Raw genomic sequence first — 27,098 nt, 5'->3', positions numbered from 1 at the left:
ACTCGCTAGGTTGACTCATTGTACTCAGGGTGATATCGTACTCGCTAGGTTGACTCAAGGGGTGATATCGTCAGGGTGTTGACGTCTTACTCAAGGGGTACTCATTGTAGGGTGACTCGCTGCAGACGACTCAGGTAGACTGGGGTTATCGTACTCGCTAGGTTGACTCATTGTACTCAGGGTGTTGACGTCTTACTCAAGGGGTCAAGATATCGTACTCGCTGGGTTGATTGACTGTACTTAGGTAGATGTTATGATACTGTAGGGATTAATGAGGCGATCCAGAGGTACACTGAATAATCGTGATAAGTGAAAATGTAACAGTATTTGCCTTGACATTGATGAGAATTTTAAAGAACTTATTTTTTCTATTATCCTTAACTTAATCTTACCTCGTATCTGGTGTTAAATGCATTTATAGCGACAGTGTTAAGTTAATACATCTAGTTAAGGCGGAATCACTGTGTTATTTTAGGATTTTGTTTCAGTAATTAGGTATGTTTCTGCATTCTGAGTTATGTGGAATATTTTATCATAAGAACCTTTAAGAATCTTGAGGCTTGCAGTAGGGTGGTTGTCGCTGTGGCCAATACGAGCGGCAGGTTGTCGGTAATGAGGGTCCAGTAACACGCACATGATGTTGGTGAGTGATGGTGGTGGCCAGTAAAACACACACACACACACACACACACACACACACACACACACACACACACACACACACACACACACGGATCGTTACATGTTAACTGTAAGTCATAAAATGCACCCACAGAAAGAATGTTTAGAGCCACATCTTTGTCCGCCAGCGATGATTCCTAAAGCCAATCTCTTTATTGTAACTAATGCATACAGTGTCTGGTTATGTCTTGAGGTGCCATATAATGAACTCTTGAGACAGATAAGACATCATCAACCATAGGGTATATGATGTCTTTTTACAGCATGTTTTTATGACGTGGGATAATGTTACCATAAACAGAAAACTTACTCTTCAAAGGACCGATTTTATAGGTATATTATTTTCCCACGGTTTACCTGAGGAAGCGTGACCGCACCGCTACCTGTACTGTGTGTCAGCGGTCAACTAGTATTAATTATTGACGTTTTTGGGGAAGCGTTTGAGGGCATTGCTGGCTTGTGTTTGTGGAATACTCAAAATAAAACTGACTTGTATCTTTGTGGAGTTAATAATGATTCGTGTTTATGGAGTAATTAAGGAATAGTACTGAGAGGTGTGATTGGAGGAATAATCAAGAGTAATACGGGAGTCTATTAGGGAAGATATCACGTCAGTATTACCCATTGTGTTCCGAAGCTTCGATGTGAAATACCGTGGTAATGAAGACGATTTACATGAGAAAAAATAAAAAAAAAAGTTAAATTCAGTATTATAACTTTCATCTTGTGTTTACCAGCCTCAAGATTTAGAATGGGCTGCTCGTGTGTGTGTGTGTGTGTGTGTGTGTGTGTGAATAAACAGGTAGGTAGCAGACAGTGGCTAGTGATTGGAGTAAAGAAAGAGGAAGTGTGGTGGCTGCCGGTGTTCACGTGTTTAAGTGCCTCTCACGGCTGTTTACTACACCGCACCACCTCTTACTTGTAACACTTGTGATGGTGGAGGGAGGGGGGGGGGCAGGAGAGAGAGAGAGCCAATGTAGATATTTCGTTAAGTCATACTACAAATTAACATTGGTTGGTCTTGTAAACATAGATAGTGCAGATACATAAACAACGGTACAGTAGTCATGTAATTAAGTGACCAAAAACTAAGTGATTGTGTCTACTGAGGTCCTTAGTGGCTTTGTCAACCAACCAAATATCTATAAATATTAGATTTTTTGTATAATGTTACAAGCACAAGTCTACAGGCATGCAGTCTCAGCTAGCTAGTAGAGGTGACTTCCGTAATAATAAAACTTACATTGGTCAAAGTAAAATCACAAAGTCACCCAGCGGACTCACTTTGGTTGGGTAATTTCTTTCAAGTCCTTAGTAACTTTAAGTAATAAAGTTTTATTTTGTATTAATTGTTTTGTTTTGCTTCACTACCTATAAAATTATGTTCTCACCCCCCTAATGCCTTATTCATATCATTGATCATTAGGTATTATTAACGAAGTGATTGATGCTCGGCATTCGAAGCTCCCTCGGCTGGCTGGCGGATTCCTGAAAAGTCATGGTATAAGAAAGATGAGAACTTCCATCCTTGCATTATAGGTACAGACAGACGCGTGCTGAGTGGCCATGGGAGTAAACGTTGTGTGTATGTATGTATGTATGTCACCGATGGTTTGATGGCGCGCACACATATACAACTCTCTCTCTCTCTCTCTCTCTCTCTCTCTCTCTCTCTCTCTCTCTCTCTCTGCCTGAATTAAAGTGATGTTTAAAATCGCCTCATCAACTATATTCGATTCTCAATGACTATATATATATATATTTCTCTTTTTTTCGCCAAATGATGAAAATAGATCGAGAGAAAATGTGTTGGGCCGCAAATGGTGAAACCTTTGTAATTTGCCGTCGCCACAAATGCTTTAATTACGTCTCAAGGCGAATTGCTGGAGGTGGGTGGAGACCGATCATGTTGGTGGGACTTTGGTCTTATTTGTCCAGCTGCAATAATGATGGTGATGTAATGATATTAATGATGGTAATGATGGTGATGTAATGATATTAATGATGGTAATGATGGTGATGTAATGATATTAATGATGGTAATGATGGTGATGTAATGATATTAATGATGGTAATGATGGTGATGTAATGATATTAATGATGGTAATGATGGTGATGTAATGATATTAATGGTGGTAATGATGGTGATGTAATGATATTAATGGTGGTAATGATGGTGATGTAATGATATTAATGGTGGTAATGATGGTGATGTAATGATATTAATGGTGGTAATGATGGTGATGTAATGATATTAATGGTGGTAATGATGGTGATGTATGATGATATGATGGTGATGTAATGATATTAATGGTGGTAATGATGGTGATGTAATGATATTAATGGTGGTAATGATGGTGATGTAATGATATTAATGGTGAATGATGGTGATGTAATGATATTAATGATGGTAATGATGGTGATGTAATGATATTAATGGTGGTAATGATGGTGATGATATTAATGGTGGTAATGATGGTGATGTATGGTGGTAATGATGGTGATGTAATGATATTAATGTGGTAATGATGGTGATGTAATGATATTAATGGTGGTAATGATGGTGATGTGATATTAATGGTGGTAATGATGGTGATGTAATGATATAAATGGTGGTAATGATGGTGATGTAATGATATTAATGGTGGTAATGATGGTGATGTAATGATATTAATGGTGGTAATGATGGTGATGTAATGATATTAATGGTGGTAATGATGGTGATGTAATGATATTAATGGTGGTAATGATGGTGATGTAATGATATTAATGGTGGTAATGATGGTGATGTAATGATATTAATGATGGTAATGATGGTGATGTAATGATATTAATGGTGGTAATGATGGTGATGTAATGATATTAATGATGGTAATGATGGTGATGTAATGATATTAATGGTGGTAATGATGGTGATGTAATGATATTAATGATGGTAATGATGGTGATGTAATGATATTAATGATGGTAATGATGGTGATGTAATGATATTAATGGTGGTAATGATGGTGATGTAATGATATTAATGGTGGTAATGATGGTGATGTAATGATATTAATGATGGTAATGATGGTGATGTAATGATATTAATGGTGGTAATGATGGTGATGTAATGATATTAATGATGGTAATGATGGTGATGTAATGATATTAACGATGGTAATGATGGTGATGTAATGATATTAATGGTGGTAATGATGGTGATGTAATGATATTAATGATGGTAATGATGGTGATGTAATGATATTAATGGTGGTAATGATGGTGATGTAATGATATTAATGGTGGTAATGGTGGTGATGTAATGATATTAATGGTGGTAATGATGGTGATGTAATGATATTAGTGATGGTAATGATGGTGATGTAATGATATTAATGGTGGTAATGATGGTGATGTAATGATATTAATGGTGGTAATGATGGTGATGTAATGATATTAATGGTGGTAATGATGGTGATGTAATGATATTAATGGTGGTAATGATGGTGATGTAATGATATTAATGGTGGTAATGATGATGATGTAATGATATTAATGGTGGTAATGATGGTGATGTAATGATATTAATGGTGGTAATGATGGTGATGTAATGATATTAATGGTGGTAATGATATTAATGGTGGTAATGATGGTGATGTATTGATATTAATGGTGGTAATGATGGTGATGTAATGATATTAATGGTGGTAATGATGGTGATGTAATGATATTAATGGTGGTAGTAATGATATTAATGGTGGTAATGATGGTGATGTAATGATATTAATGGTGGTAATGTGATGAATGATATTAATTGTAATGATGGTGATGTAATGATATTAATGGTGGTAATGATGGTGATGTAATGATAATGATGGTGATGTAATTATATTAATGGTGGTAATGATGGTGATGTAATGATATTAATGGTGGTAATGATGGTGATGTAATGATATTAATGGTGGTAATGATGGTGATGTAATGATATTAATGGTGGTAATGAGTGATGTAATGATATTAATGGTGGTAATGATGGTGATGTAATGATATAATTGGTAGAAATGATATTAATGGTGGTAATGATGGTGATGTAATGATATTAATGATGGTAATGATGGTGATGTAATGATATTAATGGTGGTAATGATGGTGATGTAATGATATTAATGGTGGTAATGATGGTGATGTAATGATATTAATGGTGGTAATGATGGTGATGTAATTATATTAATGGTGGTAATGATGGTGATGTAATGATATTAATGGTGGTAATGATGGTGATGTAATGATATTAATGGTGGTAGTAATGATATTAATGGTGGTAATGATGGTGATGTAATGATATTAATGGTGGTAATGATGGTGATGTAATGATATTAATGAATGATGGTGATGTAATGATATTAATGGTGGTAATGATGAGATGTAATGATATTAATGGTGGTAGTAATGATATTAATGGTGGTAATGATGGTGATGTAATGATATTAATGGTGGTAATGATGGTGATGTAATGATATTAATGAGGTAATGATGGTGATGTAATGATATTAATGGTGGTAATGATGGTGATGTATGATATAATGGTGGTAATGATGGAATGGTGGTAATGATGGTGCTGTAATGATATTAATGGTGGTAGTAATGATATAAATGGTGGTAATTATATTAATGGTGGTAATGATGGTGATGGTGGTAATGATGGTAATGGTGGTAATGATGGTGCTGTAATGATATTAATGGTGGTAATGATGGTGATGGTGGTAATGATGGTAGTGACTATAGTATTGATTTTAATAGGAATAAGAATAATATGATATTATTGATAATGATGATAATAATAATGTATGATGTATGTTTGTATGTTTGTATGTATGTACAGTATGTATGTATGTATGTATGTATGTACAGTAATGTATGTATGTACAGTATGTATGCATGTATGTACAGTATGTATGCATGTATGTACAGTATGTATGTATATATTGTGTATGTATGTATGTATGTACGCAGTAAGATGTATGTATGTATGTATGTATGTATACAGTATATGTATGTATGTAGTATGTATGTATGTATGTATGTATGTATGTGTGTATGTATGTATGTACAGTATGTATGTATGTAAGTAGTATATATATGTATGTATGTATGTATGTAATATATATATATGTATGTATGTATGTGTATGTACAGTATGTATGTATGTATGTACAGTATGTGTAATAATAATAATAATAATAATAATTAACGGTTTATTGAAAAATTCTGCAGCGAAGGCTGAAAATATACATTGGACATAAATGACTTATTACATACATTGGTGGTTTAACAAAAGCCTTCATTAGAGAAAAGTAAAGGAACATACAGTGAACATACAGATTAATGTACGTGTTGAACAGCAAACTCGTAGTGTAGTAACTCCCTCCCAGATGGTGTTAGGAGGAACTCACGTGGTGTAGTAGTTCCCTCAGATGGTGTTTTGAGGGACCTGGCGTGGTGTAGTAATTCCCTCGCAGATGGTGTCATGAGGGCCTCGTGGTGTAGTAATTCCCTCACAGATGGTGTTATGAGGGACCTCACGTGGTGTAGTAATTACCTCACAGATGGTGTTATGAGGGACCTCACGTGGTGTAGTAATTCCTCACAGATGGTGTGAGGACCTCGTGGTGTAGTAATTACCTCACAGATGGTGTTATGAGGGACCTCGTGGTGTAGTAATTACTCCAGATGGTGTTATGAGGGGCCTCACGTGGTGTAAGTAACTCTCACAGATGGTGTTGGGGCATCACGTGGTGTAGTAACTCCCTCACAGATGGTGTTATGGGGCCTGACGTGGTGTAGTAATTCCCTCACAGATGGTGTGATGAGGGACTTGACGTGGTGTAGTAATTCCTCATATAGGTGTTATAGAGGACATGTGGTGTAGTAATTCCCTCACAGATGGTGTTATATGAGTGAGGTTTGGTCCCAGCCTTCCTATCGTAGACGGATTAACACATTGGTGGTTGTTGTTGGGTCTCGCGGGCCATTATCACTGGGTACCTGGGACCTCACTGTGTGAAGGTTAACTTGGGTACGACTGTTACTGTTGAGTTGTTCTCACTGACTAAGCACTGTTCACCACTGTTCCTCTGTTTAACACTGGTTCATTCCTTTCCTAAATGAAATAGTAACTTCTGGCGAGAACTTGTTGATATTCCGGTGGGGAGGAGGGTTCAGGAGGGGGTTGGTATGGGCAACCAGTAGTTGACCTGGCTGCTCCAGAGGAGCGCCAGGTACGTCTTGACCCTTCGTTGGTCAAGGATGGTGTACAGTATGTATGTATGTATGTATGTATGTATGTAATGTACAGTATGTCATGTATGTATGTATGTATGTGTATGTATGTATGTATGTATGTAACCTAACCTAACCAAACCCTTACCAACCTAACCTAACCTAACCAAACCAAACCTAACCAAACCTAACCAAACCTAACCTAACCTAACCTAACCAAACCTAACCTAACCAAACCTAACCAAACCATTATATATGTGTTGGTCATTGGCTGTGGTAAAGGCTAGAATAACACCAACGGGAAATCAGTAAGGAATATTCCGTCATAAAATCCCTCTTCTGGAAAGTATGTATCAGTAAGTCAATATAGAAAGGCGGGTATGAGGCTACAGTCCTTTTGTAGTGCGTATTTGTCTCTCAGGAGGTACTGTACTTGGTGGTAGTTATCAGGTACAGTGGGGGGTGTCTAGGGATATTCACATGGTACTAGGGATAAATCTAGAGAATGAAACATATGCAAAGTGAACTGAGTGTGTGTGTGTGTGTGTGTGTGTGTGTGTGTGGGGGTTATGTTAGTTCGTCCTTTTCTTGTCTTTGGCTACAGAGATGTATTGCGCCACGCTTCCGCCTCTCTCTCTACTAGTGCGTCCTAATACTCCATCACCCATTTCCCCCCCCCTCCCTTCCTCCCTCACCTTCCCTGCCTCTCCCTCACCCCTTCCTACCCCTCCTCCCCGCCGCCTCCTTCTCTTCTCTCTCCTCTCTCCTTCCCCCAGAAAGGAGAGGAGTAAGGAATGATAGACTGATAGAATGTAAACTTTTAGGTGTATGTACGATTACACACACACACACACACACACACACACACACACACACACACGTTCATATGTATGTGGGGGTCGCTCTTCTATGTAGTGTATTTTCATGTTAATGTTAAATCATCCTGTCTCGTGACGTCACCTTGTCAAACTTTTCCTCGTCAGTGTTCTTGAGATTCGAAAAGGGGCGGGGGGTCAGTGTTAATCACGTGCTGGCCTGGATTGTTGTTTTTGTTCTTGTTCTTGTTCGTCTTGTTCTTGCTCGTCTTGTTCTTGTTCGTCTTGTTCTTGTTCGTCTTGTTCTTGTTCTGCTTGACTCTCGTAAAAACACAAAGACAACATCCAAAATTAACACACAAATTAAACTAGAATTCACCTTATTAATTTTCTTCTTGGGTGGTTAAGTAGTCACGATACGGTAGGTGTGGTGATTGGTCATGAGTAGTTCAATAATTAGTCATGAGTGTTGGTGCAGATAATGATGGGTGTTGCTGTAGTTATTGATGGATGACGGTAGGTAGTAAGGTAATACAGAAGTAGTGGTAGTAGTAGTAGTTGTTGTAATAGTAGTAATAAAATGGCGGTGAAGGTGTGGCTATTGAGGGAGACTGGAGGCCACCTTAATGAAGAAATTGTAGTAGTAGTGAGTATATATAACTAATATTACACCAGTGCGACCATAGAAATAGTGGTTATTTCTGCCAAGGATATATAAACAAGTGTTAGGTGTGACAATTCTTGCTCCCAGTGTATCATTCTGATGTGTGGATTGTCGCCCGCCTACACACCCACGCGCGCACGTATGCCCCTACTACCTGGACACAGCAGTCCAACCTGTCACCTCTCCACCCTTTCCTCATAAGAACTAGTTTATTCTTCTGTATGGGACCGAAGCGGACGTAACTAGCCCAAGGTGCGGAAACACTATGCTGGGCAACACACATTGTTGTGTCTGTGCTAGCCAGTACCAAAACTGCACTAGCTGTGAGTGTGCGAGAAACAACCGACCATGTGTGGTTTGCAGAAAGGGAAACAATTGTCTCAACCAGTATGGCAGGGAGCCGACACAGGAGGCCACAGTGGATATCGCCGGGACCCAGCCGCCCGATGATATCCTAAATGATAGCAGTGAGTCTACTCAACCTGAAAGTGTAGTACTAATAAATGCTGCTCCAACAGCTCTCGATGCTGCACACAGGAGGAACGAGAACGACAAGATAAGGGCATAATGGGAGAGAATTCAGAACGTTGATCAAGGCAGCTTCACTCCTCTGGTGTTCACAACCTCTGGTGGGATGGGCCCAAGTGCAAGATGTTTCTACACCAGACTCGCCGAGGTGATCTCCGAACAGAAGCAGCAGCCCAGAAGTTATGTTACAGCCTGGATGAGATGTCGACTGTCTTTCTCTCTCCTTCGGTCGGCTTTGCTCTGGCTCAGGGAAACGAGAGCATCGGCCTCAAAGCCGACAACAGTTGCAGATATTGACTATGAGGCAACAGTCACTGAATGCCACATAGATCTGCGGCTCAACTAACTCAACACAGCTAGGATAGCTACTTATGTATTAGGATATTTAATTTTAAGGTAATAAAATGGCGGCGAAGGTGTGGCTATTGGGGGAGGCTGGAGGCCACGTTATAAAAAAAGGAAGAAAAAGTAGCAATAGTAGTAGTAGTAATAGTAGTGCATCGTGAGCAGTGAAACAGTTTGACATGAGTGATTGAACCCGTGAGGCCGTGACTTGACTGGTGTGGTACTAACGTTCTTCTTCCTCAGGTTAACGCGGGAGGCAGTGCTTGCTCCTAGAAGACGCCTACCCACCATCCACCCACCACTCATCAGACGGCCACGCCCTTCCATGCCAGTATTCAAGGTACGATCAGTGTTTGTTTTTCATGCCTCCCTCACCACCACTCTCTCCCCCATTCCCCTCACCACCCGACCCCTCACTGTGTGAAGATAGAACCTTTTAGGGACAGGTCCAAGCACACTGTGTGTGAAATGGCACAACACTTCATCTCTAATGGCAAGATAGCCGACATATTAAGATTGTATCCACTTTTTTGCACTTAGTAACTATATCAGTTCTTATGTACAGAACCAAATACACAATGTGCTTGAATACTTCTCACGCAAATGTGAATAACAAAGTGTGCGGCCAGACATACTGCCTCACACGCCTGTACTCACGCATTTGTGAATAAGTTACCCTTTATGTATAGAACTAAACAAATAATGTAAATAAAATACTGTGTAACATTCAGTGCCATAATATCCTGACAACGGGGGTTAATTATTATGACCCGTTGTACAGTAAACTCTACTCTGTAATCCTTTTGCGCTACCGCTCACAGGATGAGTGTGGGGTGCACAATAAAGTAGCCGCTGTAAGTGGCAAAATAAAAAAATCAAACCCTCACCCCTCCAACCCCCTCTCTCCCCCCCACCCTGTCTCCCACCCCCTCTCCCCCACTTTCCCTTCCACCCCACCTTCCCCCTTACCCTCTCCCTCCCCTCCCCACCCTCATGATTAAGGGGGGGGGGGATTTATGTTTATTTGTGTCTGTTTATCTTCACTTCCGTCCACTTTAAGGTCAGTCAGGCCAGTGTGACTCATCCGCCCTTATCCTATACACATGAGATAATTTATAATTGCTATCTGTACATTTCTGCCACCAAACACTTCAAGGGCATTGTCTACTATGCCTTGTATGCCCCCTACTGGTTATGCAAGGTAGGTACATGTATATTGATTTGCATTTATTCCTTCGTCTATCCCATCCAAGTTTGTCAATAGGATTACACAAAAGATCTGCCCAGCGTAGATAAATGATGTATATTGTGGGTTTCGTTAGGTGGAATCCTTGGGTTGTATAGCCATCCGATTATATTTTCAACCCGTTTGGTGGATTTTGGTGTTTTGTGGTTTATAGACGCAGTTTGAGATGTGTTATTTATATATTCTCTCTCTCTCTCTCTCTCTCTCTCTCTCTCTCTCTCTCTCTCTCTCTCTCTCTCTCTCTCTCTCTCTCTCTCTCTCTCTCTCTCTCTCTCTCTCTCTCTCAAGTAGACTAACACTTAACCTTCATGGCAGCATAAGTAATATAATAACACCAAGTACTCCCAACACACTCTACCTCCCTCACTCCCACACAACCTCCAACACACTCTACCTCCCTCACTCCCACACAACCTCCAACACACTCTACCTCCCTCACTTCCACACAACCTCCAACACACTCTACTTCCCTCACTCCCACACAACCTCCAACACACTCTACCTCCCTCACTCCCACTCATACTGTTCAATACCTGTACTTTAAATATTTTTCCGTGTGTGTGTGTGTGTCTGTGTGTTTGTGTGTGTGTGTGTGTGTGTGTGTGTGTGTGTGTGTGTGTCTGTGTGTTTGTAAGGCATCTATGTATACTTGCACCATAACACAGTATAATGTATGGCCTTTGTATGTCTCCATTTAATGACTATAAATACTGGCTTAACTATATGTTCTAAGATATTAAATACCCAGAATTTTCTCACCTTTCATAATGCAGCTTGGGAATTTTTTTTTTACTATTATTTATTGTATTTATTTATTTTTATTATTTATTTAGTTATTCATTATTTTTTTATTTATTATTTATTTTTTTATTATTTTTTTTTATTATTTTTTTTGTAATATATTGGATAATAGTTTTGAGGTGAGGAAAGATAAGAGATAAGAATTTAGGGTTTATTTTTTTAGTTGAATATTTGGGACATCGTGAAGATCCTCCTCCTCTTCTTCTTCTTCTTCTTCTTCTTCTTCTTCTTCTTCTTCTTCTTCTTCTTCTTCTTCTTCTTCTTCTTCTTCTTCTTCTTCTTCTTCTTCTTCTTCTTCTTCTTCTTCTTCTTCTTCTTCTACAGCGATAAATCCTGGAGGTATTGATAGATGACAGGATCCAGTCAGGTAAAACCCACATATTACCCGGGTGTTTTGCCTCAGTCTTACTTATCAGGAAGAATGGGGGAGAAGAGGGAACCAGAGTAGGAGGAGGAAGAATGGGGGAGAAGAGGAGAGGAAAAAAGAGAGGGAAATAAAAGGAAAAAAAAACCATCTGCACAGGAGTTCATGGTGCACGACGTAACTTCCTCACGTCTTAGCCTTGTACTGTATAGTGCATTACAGGTGTGTTTATCTACACCTGGTGATTAACGAGTGCAGTGGGTCGTTTACCTGTGGTCCTTGAATGGGTTGAGAGGGGCGTGAGGTATTAGTGGGAGGAGGTGGTGAGAGAGAGAGAGGGAGAGGAAGAGAGAGAGAGAGAGAGAGGAAGAGAGAGAGAGAGAGAGACGAGATAACGAGAGAGAGAGAGAGAGAGGAAGAGAGAGAGAGAGAGAGAGACGAGATAACGAGAGATAGAAATAACAGTGATTCGAGCGTCATTATCTCAAGCAAGTAGGGGGCGAGAAGGTGATTTTGTGGTGGAGCGACCCGTTATTTACTCGACCTAATGCATAAGAACACCCACACACCCACACCCACTCCCACATCCACACCCATATCCACATCCACTTACTGTACACCTGAACTGACACTATGCATACTGAGTTGGGTTACTGAAGTGCCTTGTGAGCTAAGATTGAGTCCATACATAAGTGCATCGTTAACTTGTCAAATTATAGTACACTCTTTGTCTTCACGTACAGATAAATTGTCGAGTCTCTTCCTTTAAGTCTGAGGTATTTGATTATCGGTAATGTTCTTCCTTATGGCGAAAAATATTAGTGTGGTGATTAATATGGTGGGTGTAGTGATGATGATGATGAGAAGAAGAAGAAGAACAAGAAGAAGAACAATTGAAGAAGAAGAAGAAAAAGAAGATTTTATTATTGAAGAAGAAAAAGAATTATTGTTATTATTGTTGATATTTTGACAATTTGACCCATGATAGCCGACACGTACTGTACCTGTTTGAGTTTGGGTTGGAAATAAAAATCTTCATTATTTAGGAAACGATTTGATGTTAGAACTGTATACTTGAGGAGATAGGAAGAAACTGGTTCACAAATAGGTTGGTGGACGAGTGGAACAAGCTTAGCAACTTTGTAGCTAGTGCGGGAACTCTGGAAAGTTTCAAAAGGAGGCTAGATAGATTCATGGATGATAGAGTGATATTAACTCTCGACAGGAGCTGCCATGCACAGGCCAACCAGCCTATTGCAGATTCCTTATTTTCTTATGTTCTTATGTTCTTATATATTTTTACAGGGAATATGTAAAAGATGTTAGACGAGTAATTATTTACAGTGGGATTATGTAAATGACAGTTGGTTTTGCGTTTAAGGAACTTTGTGTGTGTGTGTGTGTGTGACGCTCCGAGGTTACAATTAGGGAAGAGTTATGTTATATCCAGAGGGATTTGTCAGAAGTAGTAACATGTCTCTCTGTTTGTTTCCTCTATCGGTTTTATGACACACACACACACACACACACACACACACACACACACACACACACACACACACACACACACAGACTTTACCGAGAAATAAACCACCGATTTCTGCTTGTGTTTGTATTATATTGTATAAAGGAATAATTTTTGGATAAGTCAAGCCAAAATTCACTAAAGGTTTTCCATGAGTTACTCAGTAGTAGACAGTATTGGTGCAGGTCAGGGCTGATGTATTCACTTAACCTAAGCTAACCTAACCTAATCTACCCTAAGCTAACCTAACCTAACCTGACCTGACCTAACCTAGCCTGACCTAACCTAACCTAACCTAACCTAACCTAACCTACCCTAAGCTAACCTAACCTAACCTGAGCTGACCTAACCTAACCTAAGCTAACCTGACCTATCCTAACCAAAGCTAACCTAATCTAACCAAACCTAACCTAAATTTGACTTAAGGTGTGATAGGATCGGTATTAAACTATTCATAAGCAAGAAAATTTATTCTACTGGCATGTTGTGAATAGGTAGATACATCGTCACTAACTACCTCATTTAAACTAATAACAACAACAACAACAACAACAACAATAATAATACAAATAATAATGTGTTCAGAATATCTCATACATATGTAGCTATAAGAATGACATACTAAAATCACTATTGTTAAGCTAATAATAATACATGTTAACTATATATATATACTATGTATTTCCAAGTAAACGTAACGTAAAAAAAAACAAGTAAAAAACAAACAAAAACAAAACAGATAAAAATAACAAGAAACTAATTAAAAAGATTAGAAAGATAACAACTATGGTTAACTGTTGGTGGACTAATGTTATCTTATCATACATTATCTTTAATTCCCCTATTGCCTTCAAGGTTTTAAGTAAAAAAACATCATTAACATTCTCAGCGTTCATTAAACCTGACGTCATCACAGGTAACGGTACACACACACGCGGGAGAACATGAGATCACTATTATTATTATTATTATTATTATTGTTATTATTATTATTATTATTATTATTATTGTTATTATTATTATTATTATTATTTTTATTGTTATTAATTATATTATTATTATTATTATTATTATTATTATTATTATTATTATTTTTATTATCAATTATATTATTATTATTATTATTATTATTATTATTATTATTATATTATTATTATTATTATTATATTATTATATTATTATTATTATTATTATTATTATTATTATTATTATTATTATTACTTCCAAGTGTCAGTTTAGTCGTGCTTCTGAGACGACCCCTACCAAGTTAAAGGTCGTGACCTGGGAGGCGGAGAAACGGTAAAAACTGGGTCAATTGATAGCCAGAACCCGGAGCTGAGTGGTCACGGTAAGAACGAGGAATTGTGTTAGGTTAGATTAGGTTAGGTAAGATCAAACACAGGATACATTTTGAGTATGGTTAGGTTAGGTTAGGTTAGGTTAGACAGGATACGTTGTGACTATGGTTAAGTTGGGTTAGATTTGGTTAGACAGGATACGTTTTGACTATGGTTAGGTTTGGTTAGGTTAGGTTAGGGACAAACTTGATCTAGATAGGCACAAGGTTGGAAAGGTAATACAAATATTAAACGTTTTAAGAATGCCACAGACGACAGGCGAACGTTCGTCTGGGTGGAGCAGGTTTTGTAGAGGTGTTGTTGGTTGGAGGGGGAACGCCAGGCGCTATTGATCGCTGGTGCTGGTGAGGTTTAGGCAGACGATAGGAGAAGGAATCGCTTGACGGGTTGCTAGAGATAAGATACTGTATCGATAAGCCATTGCCTCGATGCCCAAGTACATGGTGGTGTCATGTTAACCCCTTGAGTACGATGACAGCACCTTGAGTACAATGACGTAGACAGTCTTAATATATCTTACTCAAAGGATTATGTCATCGTACTCTAGGTGTTGTCATCGTACTCAGGGGGTTAAGTCATCGTACTCTAGGTGTTGTCATTGTACTCAGGGGGTTAAGTCATCGTACGCAAGGTGTCATCGTACTCAGGGGGTTAAGTCATCGTACGCAAGGTGTCATCGTACTCAGGGGGTTAAGTCATCGTACTCAAGGGGGGTAAACATCGATTATTTAAGTTATTAGTGACGGTGACACGTGTGACCTACGTGGCTGTGTGTGTGTGTGTGTGTGTGTGTGTAATAATAATAATAATAAACGGTTTATTAATAGAGTTGCAGACGGTGGCTGAAAATATTCACTTACATTTGATTTAGACATAATGATATAATATGCATTGAATACATTTACAGGGCTGTACAGTACATAAATCAGGAGTTGTTTATTATTTTAACAATAGATGGGATGGTGCTGTTCTTATATCTATCGGTGCGGGCTCTTATGGGCTGAATTTTGTTGTAGTGGCGGACTGCGCGAGGTGGGTGGGGGGTTGCAGGTGGCAGGAGGTGGCGATGGCGAGGGTGGTGCAGTAGTCCACTGTCAAACCTTTCCAGTGCTTGGTGGTGGAGGTCACTGAGGGATGGTGTGTGTGTGTGTGTGTGTGTGTGTGTGTGTGTGTGTGTGTGTGTGTGTGTGTGTGTGTGTGTGTGTGGTGGCTCGTCACACACCTCAGCCTATACCTCTCGGCATATTAACCTTCCTCCCAGGTGCATATAAGGTGAAGTGACCAATAAAAATATATCAAAGTAAACAAAAAAACAGCTGACCCTACCCGCCCGTCCCCGCCCCGCCCCGCCCCGCCCCGTTCCACCCCGATCCGCCAGTACCAGCTGATTGTAACTCTTGAGTGGCGGGAGGGACAGTGATCTTGTAGTTGATGGTGATAATACGTAGTGGTGGTGATGGTGTGTATAATGATGATGATGATGATAGTGGTATAGTTATTGGTGTGTATGATGATGGTGATGCTTATAATGGTGTTTGTAGTGTAGTTGTATATGATGATGATGATAATGGTGATGGTGAAGTTGATAATGATGAAAATGATCATGGTGAAGATGATAATGATGAAAATGATGATGATGATGGTGAAGATGATAATGATGAAAATGATGATGATGATGATGATGATGATGGTGATGATAATGATGAAAGTGATGGTGATTATGATGATGATGCATAATAGTGAGACTTTTATTTGTTAAACAGAACAATAACAAAATAAACAAGCATTAAAAAGAAAATTGCAAAAAAATATATATATATATAATTTTTTTGTGAGGAATTAATATTATCTCGTGGTATTTAATTTTCCACTAGAGAAGGGAATTACTGAAGTGTCTTAGCGGAAATGCTCGTGGAGGGACGCTCACATAATACTGGAGTAATACGCGTGTGTGTGTGTGTGTGTGTGTGTGTGTGTGTCAAGACTTTACACTATTGCATTATCACATTCCATTGAGTTAGATCGCATATTTTCTCTCGTGTCAGATTAAAACAATTTTGATCATAGTTGTAGTTGTGGTAGTAGGAGAAGTTTAGTAGTAGTGGTAGATAGTAGTAGTAGTAGTAGTAGTAGTAATAATATGTTGAAGGAAATCTGTCGTGATGTCAGGGTAGAACCGACCCTCCTTCCATTGGACGGTGAGATCTTCCAACATAGGACTTCAAACACATCTAACGAAGCCCGTGTGGACGTCAGTGCTCGAGGATTCTGGACGCGGGGACAGTGAGCCTTCTTCAACATCAGGATTTTTGATCCCATGGCCGCATGTCACCGTAACCTAGCTCTCGATGCTGCACACAGGAGGAACGAGAACGACAAGATAAGGGCATATGGGGAGAGAATTCAGAACGTTGATCAAGGCAGCTTCACTCCTCGAGTGTTCACAACCTCTGGTGGGATGGGACCAAGTGCAAGATGTTTCTACGCCAGACTCGCGGAGGTACTATCCGAACAGAAGCAGCAGCCCAGAAGTTATGTTACAGCCTGGATGAGATGTCGACTGTCCTTCTCTCTCCTTAGGTCTGCTTTACTCTGCCTCAGGGGAACGAGAGCATTGGCCCCAAAGCCGACAACAGTTGCAGATAGTGACTATGAGGCTACAGTCACTGAATGCCGCATAGATCTGCGGCTCAACTAACTCAACACAGCTAGGATATTACTTATGTATTAGGATATTTAATATTAAGGTAATAAAATGGTATCGAAGGTGTGGCTGTTAGGGGAGGATGGAGGCCAAGTTAAAAAAAATAGTAATAGTGGTAGTAATAGTGGTAATAGTAGTAGTAGTAGTAGTAGTAGTAGTAGTGTGAAGTGAACCCAGATATCAGGTAGAACGGAGAATGTTGCCCCCGGTGGCTGGTTCGTTATGCCCGACCCTCTTAACATTGTCTCCAATTTTTCCCCCCCTTTCCGTGTCTTAAATTGTTACTCTGGATATTATTATTATATATTTTTATACCTTTCTGGGATTAATGTGATTTATTATTATTGCCCGGATCGTGGTAGGTGATTACGTGTTATAAATTGGTGTAGTGGATATTGTAATTGTTTTTTCGGCGGGGGGGGGATGGGGGGTGGTACAGGAATTAGTTGGATTATATATATTTTTTGTTTTTATTATGGTGGTGTCGTCACAAAAGATAGAGCGTTGTTCCTCCACTGAATTGCTGTTTTTTTTTAATGTGTGTTGAATCTTGTAAATTTGTGATAGAGGCGATGGAGTCTAGATTGTGTTTGGTGTTTTTGTTGAGGATATTGTCCGGGTTTGGATTTGGTCAGGGCTGTTACGGTTTGGTTGGATTTAGGTTAGTTGGTGTGAGAGGTGGGGTGGGGTGGAGGTGTGAGGGGTGGAGGTGTGAGAGGGCAGAGTGTGAGGGTGGGGTGTGAGGGGTGGGGTGTGAGAGGTGTGAGGGGTGGTGTGAGGGTGGAGGTGTGGGGGTGGAGGTGTGAGGGGTGGGGTGTGGTGTGAGGGTGGGGGTGTGGGGTGGAGGTGTGGGGGGTGGAGGTGTGAGTGTTGTAAGCGGTGGAGAGAAAGGAGGTGGTGCTGCAGGACGCCAGCAGTGATGGCCCTGGACTTTGCTTAGTGTGTCTATGACGGTCGTGTGTGGTTGTGAAAGGCAACTAGGAAATGTTGTCAGTCGTGTGTGTGTGTGTGTGTGTGTGTGTGTGTGTGTGTGTGTTTACATATATGTGGGCTTGTGTTTGTGTGTTTACTGTACTGTATGTCTGTTTGGGTGATGACGTTTGCACGAGTACTTTTATACAATTGTACAGTATATGTTTTTCTACGTGCATAGTGTGCATGCATGCATGTGTGTTTGTTTATGCATGCTTTTGTGCATGTATTTGCCTATGTATTGACACATGCTAGTGCATGTATGTATGCATGCATGCGAGAACGCTAGCATGTTGTTCTTGTGCTTGTGTATAACAGCGAACACCCAACAAAATGCATGCGAATTTTCAACAGCCCGTCAGTACACGCAGCCAGTATACCGGGAAACAAAATTTGTGTCAAACTAAATTATTATTTGTGTGGAGAAAGTGGTGTAGCGATGGCGACAGGAAATGCAAATATGAGCGAGAAGGTTCGGGCATAATGGGTGGTGGATGAGACAGAGGGCGAGCATGGTGGATGATGCTATTGATCACCACCACCAAGTTATGGAGTCACTCAAGCGGTGACTTGGAACTATGTAGTGCTATTTGAGGGCCAGCTGACCTGTGCTTGAGGGCTGGTTGACCTATGCTTGACGGCCGGTTGACTTGTGATTGAGGGCCGGTTGACCTGTGCTTAAGGGCCAGCTTGTACCCGCCGCACAACGGGACTGTCCACTCATAACTCGATACTTGAATTGACGGAAACTGTATAGTGTACGGACCCTGTGTGTGTGTGTGTGTGTGTGTGTATGTGTGTGTGTGTGTGTGATTCTCAGAAAGCTGTGTGTATATATAGACATGTATGCATATTATTGTGACTGGCTCTGGTGTGTAGGTATAGGTGTAGATAGGGGTGTACCGGGGCTGGGGGAGACAGTGGCATCCTGTGGACGTGTGGAGCAGATAACACTCCTATCTGTGCTATCTTCCTCCCCACTGTTTTATACATGCTGAAGATCATGTCCATAATTATCATACAAACTACAAATAAATAACACCATTACTAACCTAACCTTTCCAAACCTAACCTAACCTTACCTAACCTAACCTAACCTTACCTAACCTAACCTAAGCTAACCTTACCAAGTCGTAAATGAAACAGAGCTAATTTATGTCAACTAATTTTTATTGTTATACAGAAAAAAAAATTCCAATTTAGCTAAAACGCAAGTTGCTTTTTAAGGCTTGGTAGGATGATTATCTTTGCTCCGTGTTATTATTATTATTATTATTATCATCATCATCATCATCATCATCATCATCATCATCATCATCATCATCATTATTATTATTATTGTTATTATTGTTATTATTATTATTATCATTATTACTATTATTGTTATTATTGTTATTATTATTAATATTATTTTCATTATTATTATTATTGTGTGTGTGTGTGTGTGTGTGTGTGTGTGTGTGTGTGTGTTTACCCAGAGACGGTGCTGTAGCGTTTCCCTTGATCATGGTACACTGTCATGGTACACTTGTCATGAGCACACACTGTGTCATGTGCCTCTGTCATGGTATACACACTGTCATGGTACACACTGTCATGAATTACTGTCATGGTACACCTGTCTGGTACACTGTCGTAGTACACTGTCATGGTACACACTGTCATGTGGTACACACTGTCATGGTACACTGTCATGGTACACACTGTCATAGTACACACTGTCATGGTACTGTCATGGTACACACTGTCATGGTACACTGTCATAGTACACACTGTCATGGTACACACTGTCATGGTACACTGTCATGGTACACACTGTCATGGTACACTGTCATGGTACACACTGTCTTAGTACACTGTCATAGTACACACTCATGGCAGTACACTGTCATGGTACACACTGTCATGGTATTTTCATCATGGTACACACTGTCATGATACACACTGTCGTAGTACACACTGTCATAATTTTTATACTGTCATGGTACACCTGTCATGGTACACACTGTCATAATTTTGCACATGTTTCCACTTCCACTGCTGTCATGACACACACTGTCATGGTACACTGTCATGGTACACACTGTCATGGTACACACTGTCATGGTACACACTGTCATGGTACACTGCCATATTACACACACTCATGTTACACTGTCATGGTACCTATCTTTATTTACACTGTCATAGTACACACTGTCATGATACACACTTCTCATGGTACACTGTCATAGTACACACTGTCATGGTACACACTGTCATGGTACACACTGTCATGGCACACACTGTCATATTTTTACCTGTCATGGTACACACTGTCATGGTACACACTGTCATGGTACACACTGTCATGGTACACACTGTCATGGTACACACTGTCATTGTACACACTGTCATGGTACACACTGTCATGGTACACACTGTCATGGTACACACTGCCAAACAAGAGTATCATACAAAAGGAGTCATTTTGTTGATGGCTGTAACCTTAACTCAGACTACAGGATATGATGTAACGTTGGTGAGAATAACACGTAAGGCGTCATTATATCGTCCTGAGCATTTGGGTACTGTAGTAGTTCATCATCATCATTATCAAGACACCATCATCAATATCAAGACATCATTTTCATCATCATTATCATCATCATCAATATCAACTTATCAAGACATCATTATCATCATCATCAATATCGAGACATCATCATCATCATCAATATCAAAACATCATCATCATCATCATCATCAATATCAAGACATCATCATCATCATCCATCATCATCATCATCAATATCAAAACATCATCATCATCAATATCAAGACATCATTATCATCATCATCATCATCATCATCCATCATCATCATCATCATCAATATCAAAACATCATCATCATCATCATCAATATCAAGACATCATCATCACCAATATCAAGATATCATCATCATCATCATCATCATCATCATCATCATCATCATTAAGACATCTCATTATCATCATCATCAATATCAAAACATCATCATCATCCATCATCATCATCATCAATATCAAAACATCATATCATCATCATCCATCATCATCATCAATAATCAAGACATCATCCATCATCATCAATATCAAAACATCATCATCATCATCATCATCAATATCAAGACATCATCATCATCATCCATCATCGTCATCGTAATATCAAAACATCATCATCATCATCATCATCATCAATATCAAAACATCATCATCATCAATATCAAGACATCATTATCATCATCATCATCATCATCATCCATCATCATCATCATCAATATCAAAGACATCATCATCATCATCACCAATATCGAATATCATTATCATTATAATACATCATCAATATCAAGATATCATCACCAATATCAAGACATCATTATCATTATCATCATCATCATCATCATCAATATCAAGACATCATTATCATCATCATCATCATCATCATCATCATCATCAATATCAAAACATCATCTCATCAATATCAAGACATCATTATCATCATCATCATCATCATCATCATCCATCATCATCATCATCATCATCAATATCAAAGACATCATCATCATCACCAATATCAAGATATCATTATCATTATCATCATCAATATCAAGATATCATCATCACCAATATCAGACATCATTATCATTATCATCATCATCATCAATATCAAGACATCATTATCATTTATCATCATCATCATCATTATCAAGACACCATCATCAATATCAAGACATCATTTTCATCATCATTATCATCATCATCAATATCAACTTATCAAGACATCATTATCATCATCATCAATATCGAGACATCATCATCATCATCAATATCAAAACATCATCATCATCATCATCATCAATATCAAGACATCATCATCATCATCCATCATCATCATCATCAATATCAAAACATCATCATCATCAATATCAAGACATCATTATCATCATCATCATCATCATCATCCATCATCATCATCATCATCAATATCAAAACATCATCATCATCATCATCAATATCAAGACATCATCATCACCAATATCAAGATATCATCATCATCATCATCATCATCATCATCATCATCACCCTCATAGTATGTAGTGTGTGGTGATGTGATGACTCCAGACGCTACCCAGGTGAGGGGTGGCGGAGCACATATTGATTTACCTTGCACAGCTCTGCCTAAATAAATGCTCATGTATTTATATCGTTGATCCAGTAACTATACTTAACCCCTTGAGTACGATGACAACCCACTGAGTACAATGAATAAACCCATTGAATAGTACAATGATAGATCCCTTAATTACAATGGCGTAACAGTATTCTTGCAACTTGTTCATATTTTCCCAGACTAATGTATGAATTTGTTGCGTTTGTTTTATCTACGTAACCAGTGTGTTTGTTTGTGTGTGTGTGTGTGTGTGTGTGTGTGTGTGTGTGTGTGTGTAGGTACAGGGTGTATGTGTATAAAATATGGGGATGTTTGTGTGTATTATGTTTTCGTGTGTATTTGTATGTTTGGTGTGTGTGTGTGTGTGCAGCTGTTACGTACATATATATACATACACACACGTTCTCTCTCTCTCTCTCTCTCTCTCTCTCTCTCTCTCACAGTCTTAACTAAACACATACATCACCGTCAGTCAACCTGTCTCCTGTGATTGACTTTAATTTGCTATGTCATTAACACCTTATACCACTCGCCTGTCAGCACCGTACGCATCTTACTTGCCACTCTACCAGTCAGTTAAACAGTCAGTCAGAGTCACCACAGTTAAAATCACCTCAGTATTAACCAGTTATTTTTTTAAGGACCTTCACCAGTCAGTTAAACAGTCAGTCAGAGTCACCACAGTTAAAAATATGTCATTGTTAACCAGTTACCCCCATCAGTCACCTCACCAGTCACCTAACTGTACATACCACATTTAACATCTCATTTCACCAGTCATAACACTACCATGCAAAACAGTTACATATCCAGTTATTACTTTATCAATATTCACTAAGGCAGATAGAAGTTAGATACAGGTACAGGTACAGTAATCCCCAGGTGGTAAGGGTCTTAATGAGGACAGGTAGGAGAATACAGTAAAAAAATACAGTAATTTGTCTTATGGTGTCAAACTCGTAAAGGTGGCATTAATATTACAAAAAAATACAGTACGAATACAGTAATTTCCATGTAATGTCTGTACTCTAGTCATTGGTAAAATACAGTACGAATACAGTAATTTCCATGTAATGTCTGTACTCTCGTCATAAAATTGATACAGTGTGGATAACAGATTGACCAGATTACAGTATATTGAATAGGTACAGTAATTTATCATATGACGGGTACTGTATCATATATAAATTAGTGTATTAACTGGAAATAACTGTAATATTGGAGTTAATGTTCTTGTATCAGCTGTTCGTTATGGCGTTAATGGCTCTTGGTATGTGGTGCAGCGCCTGACGGAGGATCAACTCGACCTCTCCCGTGTATCACCCCTCGACTTAACCATCTCTAAATTTGAAGGTCATGCCGCGGAAGTGTAAATAAAACTAATGAGACCAGATTAAAACTTATTAGATCAAGAGAGAGAGAGAGAGAGAGAGAGAGAGAGAGAGAGGCTTAGTAACACCTGCCTTGCCTTTCCTCCTGTCATCTACCTGAGTGACCGACCTTCCCGCCAGAGCATTGTTGTCGTCTGCGCAATTTTGCTTTTAATCTCTCTTTCTTTTTTTTTTAGCTGACGTAGTAAAATTAGATAGATAATCACAAATAAAAATACCTTTCCTGCATGTGTGTGTGTGTGTGTGTGTGTGTATCCGCATCTGTTTATGTATGTTCGTGTGTATGCATGTGGTGTGTGTGTGTGTGTTTTGCGCCAGGGCATTTTTTGCATTTTTTTTGCTTTGTGTATATACGTGTGTGTGTGTGTGTGTGTGTGTGTGTGTGTGTGTGTGTGTGTGTGTGTGTGTGTGTGGGCAAGGGAAGATTATACGGAGAATCACCAGTTAAAGTGCCTGATGGTCAGTTAGTGGTCAGTGTTACAGTCAGCCAGTACTACCAGTTAAAATTATTGAACAATTCGAGTCATATCCCAATGATCTGCAGGTTGCCGAGGATGATGTTGGCAAATATATAATGTCAGGGGTGAGGTTCTGACTGGCTGACTGACTGAGACGCTAACTGCCCCAGCTAAAAGGTCAAAGGTCATCGAAGACTCTTGTGGGTCAGAGGTCAGCAGAGTAGGCTTCGTTGCTCTACTGTTGATGAAGCTTGTCAATACATCTTGCCTTCCACATAACCAAGGTCTGTACACGTCCCTAATTAACCATGGTTGTTAGGTGTGTGTGTGTGTGTGTGTGTGTGTGTGTGTGTGTGTGTGTGTGTGTGCATCTCTAGAAAGCTGACCTACACACACACACACACACTGTACCTGGTGACCTAGGACCCCTAACCATTGTTCTGTACCGTGTTGACCCTAAACGAGGTCACGCCGACGGCATTGTATGTGGTTTACGTATCATCACATATTGTACTGTATTATACACTAAAGGCTATTGTATTTTAGGTCATTATATACACCTGTTGGTACTGTATATTCAGTTCAGACATACAGACAGAGTTTAGTGAAATTAGGGTAGTTTTGGGATTAGGTTAGGTTAGGTTAGGTTAGGTTAGGTTAGGTTATGAGATTAGGTTAGGTTATGAGATTAGGTTAGGGTAGGTTATGAGATTATGTTTGGTTAGGTTATGAGATTAGGTTAGGTTAGGTTATAAGATTAGGTTAGGTTAGGTTATGAGATTAGGTTAGGTTAGGTTATGAGATTAGGTTAGGTTAGGTTATGAGATTAGGTTTGGTTAGGTTAGGTAATGAGATTAGGTTAGGTTAGGTTATGAGATTAGGTTAGGTTAGGATCCGGCAATAAAGCGAGCCCATTATCAAGGACACGCTAAGCTGTTTAAACTTTGAACTTTGACCAATGACCTTGACCTTCAGATACGACGTAGATAGTAAAGACCTGTCACCTTGTCCGTCATCTTTCCAGATATCAAAGACACAGACACACAGACAGACAGACAGACAGACAGACGAGGACTTTGCACTCAGCTCCACAACTTTCAATAAAAAAAGTCAAGTATTTTGTTTTATTTTCTCTGCAAACTTCACCACCAATGTTTAATGTTATTGTATTCGGGAGGTTTGGACTCAAGGGGTTGGCATCGTAATTAAGGGGTTGGCATCGTAATTAAGGGGTTGGCATCGTAATTAAGGGGTTGGCATCGTAATTAAGGGGTTGGCATCGTAATTAAGGGGTTGGCATCGTAATTAAGGGGTTGGCATCGTAATTAAGGGGTTGGCATCGTAATTAAGGGGTTGGCATCGTAATTAAGGGGTTGGCATCGTATTTAAGGGGTTGGCATCGTAATTAAGGGGTTGGCATCGTAATTAAGGGTTGGCGTAATTAAGGGGTTGGCATCGTAATTAAGGGGTTGGCATCGTATTTAAGGGGTTGGCATCGTAATTAAGGGGTTGGCATCGTAATTAAGGGGTTGGCATCGTAATTAAGGGGTTGGCATCGTAATTAAGGGGCTAGCATCGTACTCAAGGGGTTAAGTAGTGGATAACGAGATGTTTGAGAATATATGAATAATCACCTCTCTCTCTCTCTCTCTCTCTCTCTCTGTCCTTTCTTTGTTTTTCTTTCTCGTTCTTCCCCCTTTCTTTCTTTCTTTCTTCTTTTCTGTCCTCTTTGTTTCTTTGTTTCTTTCTTTCTTTCCTCTTTATCTTTCTTTCTTCCTTCCTTCCTTCCTTCCCATCTTTCTCTGTGCTTTCTTTTTTTCTTTCTTTCTTTCTTTTTTTTTCTTTCTTTCTTTTTTCTTTCCTTCTGTTTTCTTTCTTCCTTCCCATCTCTTTCTTTCTTTCTTTCTTTCTTTCTTTCTTTCCTCTTTCTTTTTCTTTCTTTTCTATTTTCCTTCCCATTTCTTTCTTTCTTTCTTTCTTTCTTTCTTTCCTTTCTTTTTTCTTTCTGTTTTATATTTTCCTTCCCATTTCTTTCTTTCTTTCTTTCCTTTCCTCTTTCTTTTTTTCTTTCTGTTTTCTATCTTCCTTCCCATTTCTTTCTTTCTTTCCTCTTTCTTTTTTTCTTTCTGTTTTCTATTTTCCTTCCCATTTCTTTCTTTCTTCCAAACCAAGTTAACAAAATAGGATAAAAACATTGAACACATTTTAAATTAGTCTGTATAACCCATTAGAGGGATTTATTACCCTCTTTTGCCTTGGTCACTCGTGGCTTGATGTTTCCCCGTCTTGTCTTGTCTGAGTGTGTGAGAGTGAGTGAAAGTGAGTGATAGAGTGTGGTTAAGTGTGTTATAGTGTGTGGTAGAGTGTGTGAGTGTGGTATTGTGGTTGTCTGTGTGTGTGTGTGTGTGTGTGCAACTATTTCATTGATTATATTGAGGTTACGAATTACGTCTTGTATCACTATTAGTTTCCCTATGTATGTATGTATGTATGTATGTATGTGTATGTATGCATGCATGTATGTATGTATGTCTGTATTAACCTGTAACAATAATAAGAAAAAGTTATCCCTTTATCACCTGACGTCATTATTCTTAGAACGATTAACACACACAGGGGACTTTCCCGGGAAGTCTTTTAAACTGTTTGCTCTTTTTCAAAATCGTGGAGTTGGGTTAGGTTAGGTTAGGTTAGGTTAGGTTAGGTTAGGTTAGGTTAGGTTGAAAGACAGTTTTAACTTAATCCTGACACAACCAACGGCCAGGAATTAGATTTTCAAGATCGTCGTGAAC

The 27,098-nt window shown here is 39.1% G+C and overlaps 1 long non-coding RNA gene across 1 annotated transcript in view; it reads left to right on the top strand.

Moving 5' to 3' along the window:
- Nucleotides 1-27,098, top strand: part of LOC121875384 — a 67,608-nt gene that overhangs the window by 15,012 nt on the left and 25,498 nt on the right. The window contains exon 2 of the long non-coding RNA XR_006090594.1: nt 9,538-9,634. This is a non-coding gene — a long non-coding RNA (uncharacterized LOC121875384). The remainder of the gene's footprint in view (nt 1-9,537; nt 9,635-27,098) is intronic.

This window comes from Homarus americanus, unplaced genomic scaffold (assembly GCF_018991925.1).
Source record: "Homarus americanus isolate GMGI-L3 unplaced genomic scaffold, GMGI_Hamer_2.0 scaffold56241, whole genome shotgun sequence".
NCBI lineage: Eukaryota > Metazoa > Arthropoda > Malacostraca > Decapoda > Nephropidae > Homarus > Homarus americanus.
This window is presented reverse-complemented; position numbering and strand designations above follow the sequence as displayed.